The sequence below is a fragment of the Spermophilus citellus genome (assembly GCF_964194105.1).
Source record: "Spermophilus citellus genome assembly, chromosome: 11".
In the NCBI taxonomy this organism is placed as follows: Eukaryota; Metazoa; Chordata; class Mammalia; order Rodentia; family Sciuridae; genus Spermophilus; species Spermophilus citellus.
The window spans coordinates 110,771,030-110,783,472 of record NC_138192.1 but is presented as its reverse complement, the minus strand read 5'-3'; positions in this window follow the sequence as shown (position 1 = coordinate 110,783,472).

The following is a 12,443-nucleotide window of genomic DNA, read 5'->3' as shown; positions in this document are numbered from 1 at the left end:
TGCCCTCTGTTCATAGAAGACAGCAGACACTTTCAGATAAGTTAACTGTCTAAGGGAGATTTTGCATCAGAGTAATTAGCTGGAGAGTACAAAGTTTCAGAGAAATTATATAGCTTTACCTACCCTAAGGTTTGCATGGTACACCTGTAGAAGCTAAACTCTCAGGGGTGACCAACTCCATTAGATTTCCTTGTATAACACAAAAGCTGCAATAGTAGGTACTTCAGCATGATGATGATGATAATAGGAAATCCTTAGTTTTTATTCCACAGAAAAGGAAGACCTCCAATAAGAATTAGATTTAGTTTTCTACTAGCCCAGTGAATAAAAACTGAAAGTTGAATTGGAGGGAAAATATTAAACCAAAAGAAATGTGATACTTCTCACTTCATCAAATTTCATACTAGGGTTAGTGGATCCCAAGGAACACAAAATTATGCTCAATAATTTAAATGAGAAACAATGCAAGTTTTGCACAGAAGCAATAGCCAAAGAATAAGGCTTTTGGAATCAACAAGAACTAGTGAAGCTCTGACGTTCTAGGTAACAGGAGGCATTGGCCTTTGTCAAAGGGCCATCTTTGGGCAGAATTCAATCCAATCATTTTCAGTCTTTTGTTACTCAACCTGACAGAGCATCTGATTGGTTGAATGTAGTCACGTGTACCCAGATTGGCTAAGGGAGAGAGATTAGAGTAATTTGGGGGACAGTCCCACCAAGATTCCAATCAAATAAGAATGACAAATTTCCCATAGAAATATCAGGGTACAGAAAGAAGAAAATGAGGAAACATCAATAAATTTGGGGAGAACAAAGATAGAATAGCCACTACTTATTTATGTCCCTACTTTTCATTTGTATTTAGAGTATAAACTTCATGGAGACAAAAGTTTTATTTCTATTGTTCCTTACTGTACTTTTAACACTGGACTATTACCAAGCACATAGCAAGAATTCACTTAATTTCTATTAATTGAATTCTAAATAAATTGCCTTTTGGTTACACCAGTTAGATATCTAGTAGATCCAAAAAGGAAAAAAAAACATACCATAAGTAAATTTTTAGTAAAAGCAAAAGTTTAGAAAAGGATCAAAGCCTGAGTCAGACTGCAATTGAGAATCCTGAATGTTTGGAGAACAATAGGAAGGTTCCAGAGGCTTAGGGAATATAAATGGTGTAGTACATGTAGGGGCAAGATGTGGGGAAAGTAGGGGAAGGAAAGTCTTGTTCATGAATGCCTATATTCTGACAGCTATAATCAGCAGTTATGCTTATGCTCTGTCATTAAAATGGTGTACCAAAACTTCAGGGAATGTGCAAAGATAATGACTACCACAGAATGTGGACTTCATCTACTTCATAATCTTGTGTACAGCTGGCCCTTGACCTGAAGTACCCTCCACTCAGTACACATTTAATTTGCACAATGGGGCCATTGGCTCTGGTAAAGAGCAAAGGGTCAACATTGCTGGTCAGGGAAACAACACTCCTTGCAGTCCATATCTGCCTTACCTTCAAACACACCCAGTGCAGGAAATAACACCAAGCGCTATGTACCTACATGAACCTTCTCTCTAACATGTGTAGACAGTATGACCAGTTTGCTTTGGGGGGAACTTCTTTCTCTTCTATCTTCCCAAGTGGATGGAATCCAGTTCAATATGTCCTAGAATGCTGCTGGTTTGAGGTGGAAAATAAGAGACTATAGAACATTTTCCATACCGATGGTTAGACCTAGAAGGGGTCTAAAGAACTCTACAATATCTAGTCCATGTTTCCTATGACAAAATGAAAGCTCAGATAAGAAAAGAGAGTTGCCTAATATGAGACCCAAGACTTTAACCTGGGTCTCACATTTTCTAATTCAGTTCTGTTCTTATTCACCAGAGTTTACTCATATTCCATGGTAGCTCTAAATTGTCTACAATATTCTTCTCATAAGACCCCTAGAGATAAAAATCATAGATTTCTTGAGAAGTTTAAACTTTTTCTGAGATCTCACCCAACATGATGGTTTGTTCTTTCTAATTATATAATATGGCAAGGAGTTCCAAGAAACAAGAAGCAACATCAAGTGTCCACAATGATCTCTGAAGATTTTTGAGATGAAAACAACTTCAAACATCCAGATAAGGAAGCTCAGTGAGCCTCAGAAGCTGAGCCAATAGCACCCTCTGGTTGACAGAATCAAAGACACGTAACAAAAGCTTAATAGTCCAGAAAAAATGTTATGATTTCAGAATATCTCATTCCCATTTTTAATTCAAAATCTTGAGAATGTAAATATAATTCTTCTTGCCTCCTTCCTTAATTATCGTATTAGCCGTGATTTTCAGTTGCATACAAGAAAATTCACTCTTACTAGATTAGGTAGAAAAAAGATTTTTTAAAACAGTAATACTCTTAACTGTACCAAGATATGATTCATAAAATTTAAAAACAAAGTATTAAATTTTATCAAAATGTAAAAGTTTGCACTTCAATGACACTATTTTCTCTGTTAGGAAAGTGGAATGATAAGACATAGACTAGCAAGAAAATATTTGCAAATAATACTATTGATAAGATATTTGTATCCAGAATAGACAAAGAAGACAGAGAACTAAATTTAAAATGGACAATATATATCTGGATAGCTATTTTACCAGAAAAAAATATGAAAAAGGATAACAAGTACAAAAAACAATGCTCAACATCAGAAGTCACCAGGAAAATGCAGATTAAAACCACAATGGGATATCACTTTGTGACCCTTACAAAAACTATAATCAAAAAGACTGATAATGAAAGTGTTGATGAAGATACAGAGAAGTTGGAACTTCATAAATTGTTGATGGGATTGTAACATAATGCAGTTGCTTTGTAATCAGTGTGCCTGTTTCCTAAAAATGCAAACATAAATATATTATATGATACAACAATACTACTGCTAGTTTTCTACTTGATAAATGACATGAAAAGAAATATGTTCTCACCATGACTTATACATGTATATCCATAGAAACATTATTCATAATAGCCAAAAATGTAGGAACAATCCAAATATTCATCAATTTATGAGTGGATAAATAAAATAGGATATATTAATACAAAGGGATACTACTCAGTCAAAAGAAAGAAGACTCTATTGATAAATTCTATCACATGGATAAACCTAAAAAATTTCATCCTAACTAAAAGAAGCTAGATGCAAAAGGCACTATATTGTCCAATTCCAGTCAGATAAAATATCCAGAAGAAGCAATCTATAAAGTTGAGTTTAGCTGTTTGAACTGGAGGTAGGAATAAAGATTGACAGCAAATGGCCATGCGTTCTTTTGGAGATTGATAAAAATGCTCTAAAACTGGATAGTAGTGATGGTTGCACAACTGAACATGTATCGAAAATCATTGGATTGTACATTTAAATGCATTGATGTTATAGTATGTAAGTAACAACTTAAGAAAGCTCTTTAAACAAAGGGTAAAACTTCCATTTTTTACTAACAGGGGCTGGATATACTTTCCCACACAAAACAACCAAAAAATAGCATAAATAAGATAATAGTTTTCAAGACTCTAAGAAATAGGTAACCAAGGATAGACTTCACATACTGCATACAAATGGTTGCCACACCTTAGTGTCTTGAAGATTTTTCTGGCTTTAGTTGAGGGAGAGGGGACTGACACAATGTTCAGTAGACCCCTAAATTTCAGAACATGAAACTGGGTCCAAGGGACAAAAGCAAGTAGAGTTCTTAGCAGAGTTATCACCATAGAGTGAGTTACCCCAAGAGAACTTTGGAGGTCTACAGACGGTGTTTTTCAAGTATTCAACATTGACATGTAAGGAACTTTCCCAAAATCAGGGGGGGAAACCACCTCAAAATATCAGACTAAAAATTTTCATAATCGACTGGGTTTTAGACATAGTCAGAAGAGTCATTTTTCAATAGTGGGGGAAGAGCTAACCCTAGACTAAAGGTAGTTAGTTTCACCTCAGACAATGTAAGAGCAACACCTGTAAGAAGTCAAACTGTTTTCAGGTAACTTCTTTTGTGTTCTAGAACAAAGCTCAGCAATATTTATATGAATACAAACATCTGTAGGACAAAATAAGTCACAATGTCTGACACCCAATCAAAAATTACCCGAAATGCAGTGAAGCAGGAACACATGACTCTTCCAAGGGCAGCACCCACAATGACCTAAGGACTTGCCATCAGGCCCTACCTCCTAAAAGCTCCCACCACTTCAGTCTTACCACAGTGGGGAACAAGCTTGCAATACATGGACCCCTGGAAGATAAACCATATCCAAACCATGACAATCAAGAAGGGTCAACTAGGGACAGCAAGCGTGGGCAGAAAGCAGGGTTTACAAAAAAGGCATGAAATTCGAGTTTATAAATTAACAGAAATAAAAACATAATAGGAGCAAATTTAGAGGAAAAGTAATAAATTGAATTTGGAAAATTTATGTTTGAAGGGCCTGTGAGTCATCCACAAGGAAAGGTTTAGTAATCAGAAATTTTGATCTGTTATTTAGGAATCACAGAATTACTTGTTTTGATCCTTGACCTTTATTTTGTTTGGACATTGTAATAATGAGAATTAGTTCAAAAAATTAAATTGCAGTGATTTAAACAAATAGTGAAACTCATTTCTCTCTCATATATGTTAAGTACAAAAGTTGGCCTGATACAAAGATTCCACAGAATCAGCTTCCTTTCCCAAAAGTTACCTCATGGTTCAAGAAGGTTGCTGGAGCTTCAGCCATGGTTACGTTATGATAGTTGGTCATTGGTAAGGTTCTCTGTTCATGATTTCCTGTTGTGATCTGTGTGTCTTTCAAGAAATTTGTCACTAATAATTATTAAGGTACCAAAGATTGTGAATGCCTTCCTAATCCTATTCAACAGGAAAAGAGAAAGAAGAAGAATAAAAGTCTCCCCTCCCTCCAGAGACACTTCCTATAAATTGAATGCTGTTCTACCTCATGGCCACCCATCTGTAAGATTGGTTGGGAACTTCAATCTTTAACCATTTTCTACTCACCTAAAAATCATGGCTTATTTTACTATGGAAAAAAATTATTACCTATTGGGTAATAATTAGCACTAAGCATAAGTACCTAGAAGAAATGGCTCCAACAGTAGACTCTCTTCCATTAAACAGCATGTAGTAGTAACAGCATCATCATAGGGATCACTGTGAATGCAATCTAATTTCTAAAACAGGAAGGCATTCACAATCTTTGGTACCTTAATAATTATTAGTGACAAATTTCTTGAAAGACACACAGATCACAACAGGAAATCATGATCAGAGAACCTTACCAATGACCAACTATCATAACATAACCATTGAAAGTCTATTGGTTCTAGCCATTTTTTAAAGGGGTGCATAAATAGATTCCATCACATAAATGTTATATTTAATGGCCTGATTCTGATATATAATCATGATACAAAATTACAAAGGTGATTTTTGTATGTATGTACAAATATAAAACAACAAATCCTATCATTATGTACGACTATAATGCACCGATATAAATATGGGAGAAAAAAGCAAATGACAAAGGTGGTTAACAGTCACCCAAAAAATGCAAAACTCCCATTTTTAATGAGGGCTGGGTTGACTGCTTCCAAATACAGCATAGATAGAACGAGTTCCAACAAATAAAATGATTGAAGAATTCCATGTCGTTTTATATCACATATTCCTGTAGAAAAACACTGCAAAGCCATATGTTCTTATTAGTCAGATACAAAAAAGAAAAAAAAAGAAAATAGGAAGAAACATCAATGAAGAAGAAAAAGGCTAAACTGTGTAAATGGAATAACTGCTATCATTTTTCTTTGCCATTACCTTGACAATAAAAGGTTCCTATGGAAGCTGCTGATTTATGGTCCTTTCAGGCAGTCACTGCTGAACAAAGCCACATTGATTTCCCAAGATCCAAGGTGGGGCAGTTCAAGGCCACTAACAATTGCAGCTCACACTTCTATTGGTTGATATCTGTGAATTGAATCTGACCCAGACCAAATTTATGAATGGGGCTGATCTTGGCCTACCTGTTTTATCACCAATAAATGGAAACTCTTACCTTACAAGAACTCACACCTGGGAGTGTACCCTGGACTTCTGACCCAGGCATGTATTACCTCTCTGGTTTGTAGACCTTAAGACTCTCTTTGAAGATTATGCACCAATAAAGTTCATTAATCTTTGATACAGCCAAATCTGTAACCGCTGAGAACAGTGCTATTGCAGCAAGAAAACTAAAAGGAATTAGGTAGAAAAGTCCAGTGTGCTTGCTCCCAGATTTTCCTTAGTTTAATGTTATTAACAAAGTGAGATTGGAAATTCCTTAATGAAATGTTTTCTCCTTTACAAAACATTATAAGGCAAATCTGCAGAGAAATAACAGAGGGACATACATGAGAGTAGGAAAAATTGGTGCCATGGACATGCATTAATTTATTTATCGAGAATAGAGAGAGGAAAAGAACATTGAAGAGAATGAAAGTTAATATTTTAATAAATAAGTGATAAAGAGGAAGAAAAGCCTAATATCAAAAAAGATAGTAAAGAAAGAAACTGAAAATATATTAGAGAAAGCAAAATCAAAGTCTTTACTATATGGCTGATGTGTATAATTTAAAAGTTTTCTGGATGAGGTGGCTTGAGTTGAGTTTTGAAGGACAAGTAAGAGGTGAGAGTGAAAAGCTCATGTGAAGATAGAAAGATGTGCATAACAATCAAAGGGTAATAATGGTAGAGAGGTAGCCAGGGTTGGAATCTCCAAGGGCTTTCTGCAATAGAATTTTTCTTTAGCCTGACAGCAGCTGAAGAAATGTAAACAGAGAAATGATACCAGATATGTGTTTTAGAAAAATCTCTAAGCCAAAAAGGAGGATATATAGGAATGTGGTCAGAGAGGAGACAGAAAATTATATAGGTGAGAACAGACAATGTTGAACTTAGGCACCGAGAAAGAGGGAAAGACAGTAGAACCAAGATGAATGAGGAAACAGACACTGTAGGCCTTGTAATTGACTCGATGAAGAGAGGGAGGGAGGGAGTGTAAGATATGCCATCTATGTGTCAGATTTGAGCTGGTTTTGTTTTCCTAAAATATGATCATCAGAAGAAAAAAGAGGTCCAGAGAGCAGAGAATATGTTCAGTTTGGATTATGCTCAATTTGAGCTGCCTGAGAATGAATAGAAAATTCAGAAGGCAATTGATGGGCAAATCTGAAATTCACCTTAATTCATGATGTAATGAATCACATAGAATAAGACCTTGAGAAATTCTTAGCTGAAGGATTACATTAATGGACAAAAATTGTTAAGAATTATTGAAATTGCAATGTATAAGTAATAATAATATACAAAGTAAGATATATAACCCAAACTATAAGAGTTATTAGTCAGTTGTAAGTTTAGCCAATAGTTCTTCCTCTCTAAGGAATTGATATTGACCCTTGACCAGTATGGCTCCAGGAATAGCCTGTCTAATAGTGTCTATATGTTGTCCTAGGTATAGCCCATTATTGCCTTTTTCCCATTAAGTTTGACCACAGTTTATTTCTAAACCTTAAGTTTTGCTTACATAATCATAAAGATCTTTGTATACTGAGCCTCCCTTCTTCAACTCTCCTGGAAGACTGTCCTGATTCTGCTGTTTCCAACCTGAGCCTTCTGGCTCTTGGGTAACTGTTCCATTGATATTATCATTCTTCTCTAGCAAAAACTGTATTCCTTCTCTCTTTTTAGTGGCTACAGTCTCTTCATGATTTATTTTTTGAAGCCCTAATGATGGGATGAGTTTCTTCCTTCTAGATTCCCCATTTGCAATATTATAATATTCTCCTAGAAATAGTTTCATTGGAGAATGGTTGCTGTCTTCTTTCTTCATACCCCATATCACATGAATTACATTAAGAACATATTGAATTAGGCAAAATGAATAGTTGCCTCTTTCCTCTAGCCTTTTCTTGGCCAAAAGAAATTAGGATATGGCTAATGGGGAAAATCTCCCAAATACCATCTGTTAGAATTTAATATAGTGTCCCCTGTCCCTGACCCCTTTCAGGTAATTTACAAGTGAATTTTTTTTAAAAAAGGTGAATACAGTGGCACATGCCTGTAATCACAGCTGCTGAAGCAGGAGGAAGCTGAGGCAGGAGGATCACGAGTTCAAAGTCAGCCTCAGGAATTTAGTGAGGCCCTAAGCAACTTAGCAAGACCCTGTCTCTAAATAATATATTAAAATGGGCTGGGGATGTGGCTGAGTTATTAAGCACCCATGGGTTCAATCACTAGTTCCAAATAAAAAATTAAAAAGAAAAAGACAAAGATCATCATTCTAATTGTTTGCTTCCCCAACTTATTGGGACTATGTAGTCACTGATGCCTGTCACAATTAGGAAGGATGTTCCCCCCCACCCTCCTCTTTATTGTTTCACCAATAAGAAGTAAGTATTCCACAAGGTACAAAGATCCTCCAGGATGGGAAAGAAGGTAACTTAAAGCATCTGCTCAATCTTATACTGTAAGGGTCCGGCGAAACGTCGGAGTAAGAGACCACAAGAGACTGTTTTATGCAACAGCAGAAGGGTGGGTTTATTTGGAGACCAGCATGCTAGGGTTCTCTCTATAGCAAAGAGAGATAGAGCCCTGAGAACAGCTTAAGCAGAGCTTATATACTTTCCTTGGAGAGGGCAGGTCGAGAAGTTACATTTTGTAGTTTGGCAGTTGGGGACAGCTCATTCTGGGAACAAGATTAGCAAACAGTTCACAGTTGGGGACAGCACATCCTGGGAACAAGATTAGCAAATAGTGTTTTGTTAAGCATATAGAAAAACGGAGTGACAAGTACCTATTTTATTAACCTTTCAATACCAAAAGAAATGCAATGCAAAAGGAAATAAATGCTTTCTTAATGATTAGTCAAGTGGAGAATCTATTCTTTATTTGTATGTGACTTCAATCCCTAACCTTTTAGAATCTGGATGGAGGGTTAAGATGTACTGCATCAGATCACCTGGACTCAGAGGTTTGGCCTGGTTAATTATCAGCTCTATGACCTTGAGCAAGTTACTTAATTCTGGTTTTGCTCAGTTTCTCATCATAAAATGGAGGTAACAATAAGACCTAGCTTGACATTGATATGAGGATTAAATGACATCATATATGCCAAGTGTTTATGGCAGTACTTACAGTAAGCACTTGATATATAGTAAGCACTGAATAAACCTTAGCTATTAGTATAGAAAACACTTTTTCTTATAGTTCTTGGTTTTTGCATGATTTGGAGTTTGAGGTCGGTTGTTTTGATTTTTAATAAGAAAGGAACCTGAGGCTTCCAGATGGAAACCAGAGAAGAGTAAACAAGGGGTCTTCACGGGTGGACACACACCATGCTTTGCTCCTTGTTCCAGGCAGTGACCCATCAGTATATGTCGCTTAGGGAGAAAGTAAACACAGTGGTATGTCCTGGCACCAAGAGCCTAGCATCTCCCTGAACCACAAACAGCTGGGCTGGAGCAAAGCCAAGGAAGGAATGTAATCTCTTTGGGAAAAAAAAAAATCACAACACATCTTCCTATTTTGATAGTCGCAGAAAAGAGGCTGCTTTATAGAATAAAGCAGCAAGTGTGCATTGAGATCTTCCAATGAAAGGAGCAGAGAAGCACACCCTATTATTGTGCAAAACCCCTACTTATGTGTATGCTAAGAGCTTTGGCCCTCACCCCAATTGTACTACAAAGAGGAAAGGATTCTGACTGTTTTTCCCTGATAGGGCGTAAAATTCTTTCTTTCTTCCTGGATTTGGCTGGTGCTGCTTCAGCTGTTAAGAACAAACATAACATTGCAGTGCTAGTCCCCTGCATAAGAATTTCCCATTGTGACCTGAATATGTTCACTCTTCTCAGAATGTCCTGTTGGAACCCATGCTTGGATTCTTGACATTTTTATCAACCAGATAGTGAAATAAAAATTTACCTACCATTAGTTCATTATAATCAGATTATAAATGTTAATTAGAGGCAGAAACCAAAAGGGGAGAGAGGAAGAAAGAGAGAGTCCACCAGTAAAGAATAAGGGAAAGAGAAGAGGAAAGGAGTACACACCTGCTGGAAGTAAGAAGAAAAATGTGAACTAATATTTATGCAAGGGGGTTCACCTTCTCTCTCCCTTCAGACACCAAAACGTTTATTTAATGAGTTTCTCTCTATCAACTTGTCAAGCAAAACAGCTGCACCTTCTGAGTTAAAGTGTTATGTCCCCACAAAGCTTCCTAAACTGGGATCTCAAGTATATTGCACAGGGAAAAGAAAATTCACAAATAACCAGAATCTCCTTCCTCCCAAGAAATGCCTGCGCCATCTAGTGGCAGAAAGTAATATAACCTCCGATCGGCCATCAACGTAATCTGCTGACTTTCTCTGCAGAGTTGGGAAGACTTAAATCAGCCACCTCCTCACAGAATGTCAGAGCTAAGCGAGACCTTAGTGAAACCAAACGATCTCCACTCTGGCTTCACAAAACAATCGAATGGAAAGCTTTTTAAAAATACATCAGTGCCTGGGTATCATGCCAAATAAAAGAAGTCAGAAATTCTAGGAGTTAGCCAAAGAATTGGGATCTTTCTTTCTTTCTTTCTTTCTTTCTTTCTTTCTTTCTTTCTTTCTTTCTTTCTTTCTTTCTTTCTTTCTTTTTCTTTCTTTCTTTCTTTCTTTCTTTTTTCTTTCTTTTATTTTTTAAACTCTTCAGGCCACTTAAGTTTTGAGAAACCCTGAGCTTCAGCTCTTTCCTGTTTTAAAATGTAGAAAGGAGGAAGGAGCAACACCCTACCTCCATCCTTTGCTGGAGGAACAGAGAAGGGAACCCAGTTCTCATTCAGATCATGAATTCTTATTAAACCAAGGTGGAAACCATGAGACTGTGAAGGGTCAGGGAAGGAGTCAGGAAAGAAGCACCCTAGACCCAGAAACTGCGACTTCCTTTTAGAGTGGAGTCCCTTTGTTCTTCTCCTCTTTTTTTTTCCCTATCCTGAAGTCTACCCCAAAACTGTGAAATTGTTCAAATTTTAGTTTGATTTATCAACATATTCATGCTGTGTTCTTAAAAAATGTATATTATAATGAAAAAAAGTATAAACCTCTCAAGATGAAAAGAATGCAGGTCTTTGGGTAATATGTTTTTCATCTTACACATTACACTTACTAAACATTTTGACAGGTTCTATGTGCACAAATTTTGCTGGCAATAAGAGGTATAAAGATGAATTCTTGTTTATAACTTGCCTCAATTCCAAAAAAGGCTTAGAAGAAAAGTAGAAATAAAACAGTACTGGACTGGCGATGTGGCTTACAAGTGGTTGAGTGCTCTCCGAGCTTGCATGAGGTCCTGCATTTGATCCCCAGCACCACACCTATAAATAATAATAACAGTAAGAATGACAACACCTTTTTAAATTTTTAAAATCAGAGTGAAGGGTAATGATGACCACATATAAGATGACATCAAGAAGAGTTAGGATACAGGAATATATTCCTTTCTTAAATCTTACACATATTTTGCTGGGTTTATAAGAGCTAATGAAAAAAAAAAGGGGAGATATCATCAGTTGCAAGATTTTCATTCCCTATTGATAAAAACATATCAGTTGCTCAGAACAAGAGTAGTTTTCTTTTGCAGAAAGTAAGATAAATAAGTAGCATGTAGTATCAGATAGCAATAAGTGCTATGAAAGAAAATAAAGCAGGGAAGATAGAGTTTAAGCATTGAGTAGAGTGACCAGGACAGATATTGCTAAGAGAAGGTGCCGAGCCATGTTGCCTTCTGGGGGCAGGCATCCCATGCAAAGAATAGCAATTATCAAAGTTCTGATGAAGGAACATGCCTGGTATATTTGGGGAGTAGCAAGGAAACTAGCTTGAGAGTACCTACAGCTAGAATTAAGTTTTATTTAGATTACATCACTTCTCTGTTTAGAATCCTCCAGTGGCTTCCTGCCTCATTTGGGGAGATAGACAAAGTCCTTCCAATGATCTGTACTGTAGGGTCCTACATCATCTCAAGTCCAAGAACTCATTGTCCTTATCTCCTGATGGTATACATGAACTGCTTACATTCAGACATCTTTGCACCTGGTCTCCTTGAAAGGACTCATTTCGTCTATTGGCTCTTATTTTTTTTATTTTATTTTATTTTTTTATTTATTTTTTATTGGTTGTTCACAACTTTACAAAGCTCTTGACATATCATACTTCATACATTAGATTGAAGTGGGTTATGAACCCCCAATTTTACCCCAAATGCAGATTGCAGAATCATGTCGGTTACACATCCACAATATTGGCTCTTATTTGTAGTCAGAGGATGAGTAAAGTCTTATTCAAGGACATCTGAGTACAGAAGCAGGAAATATTGATAACAAGATGTCA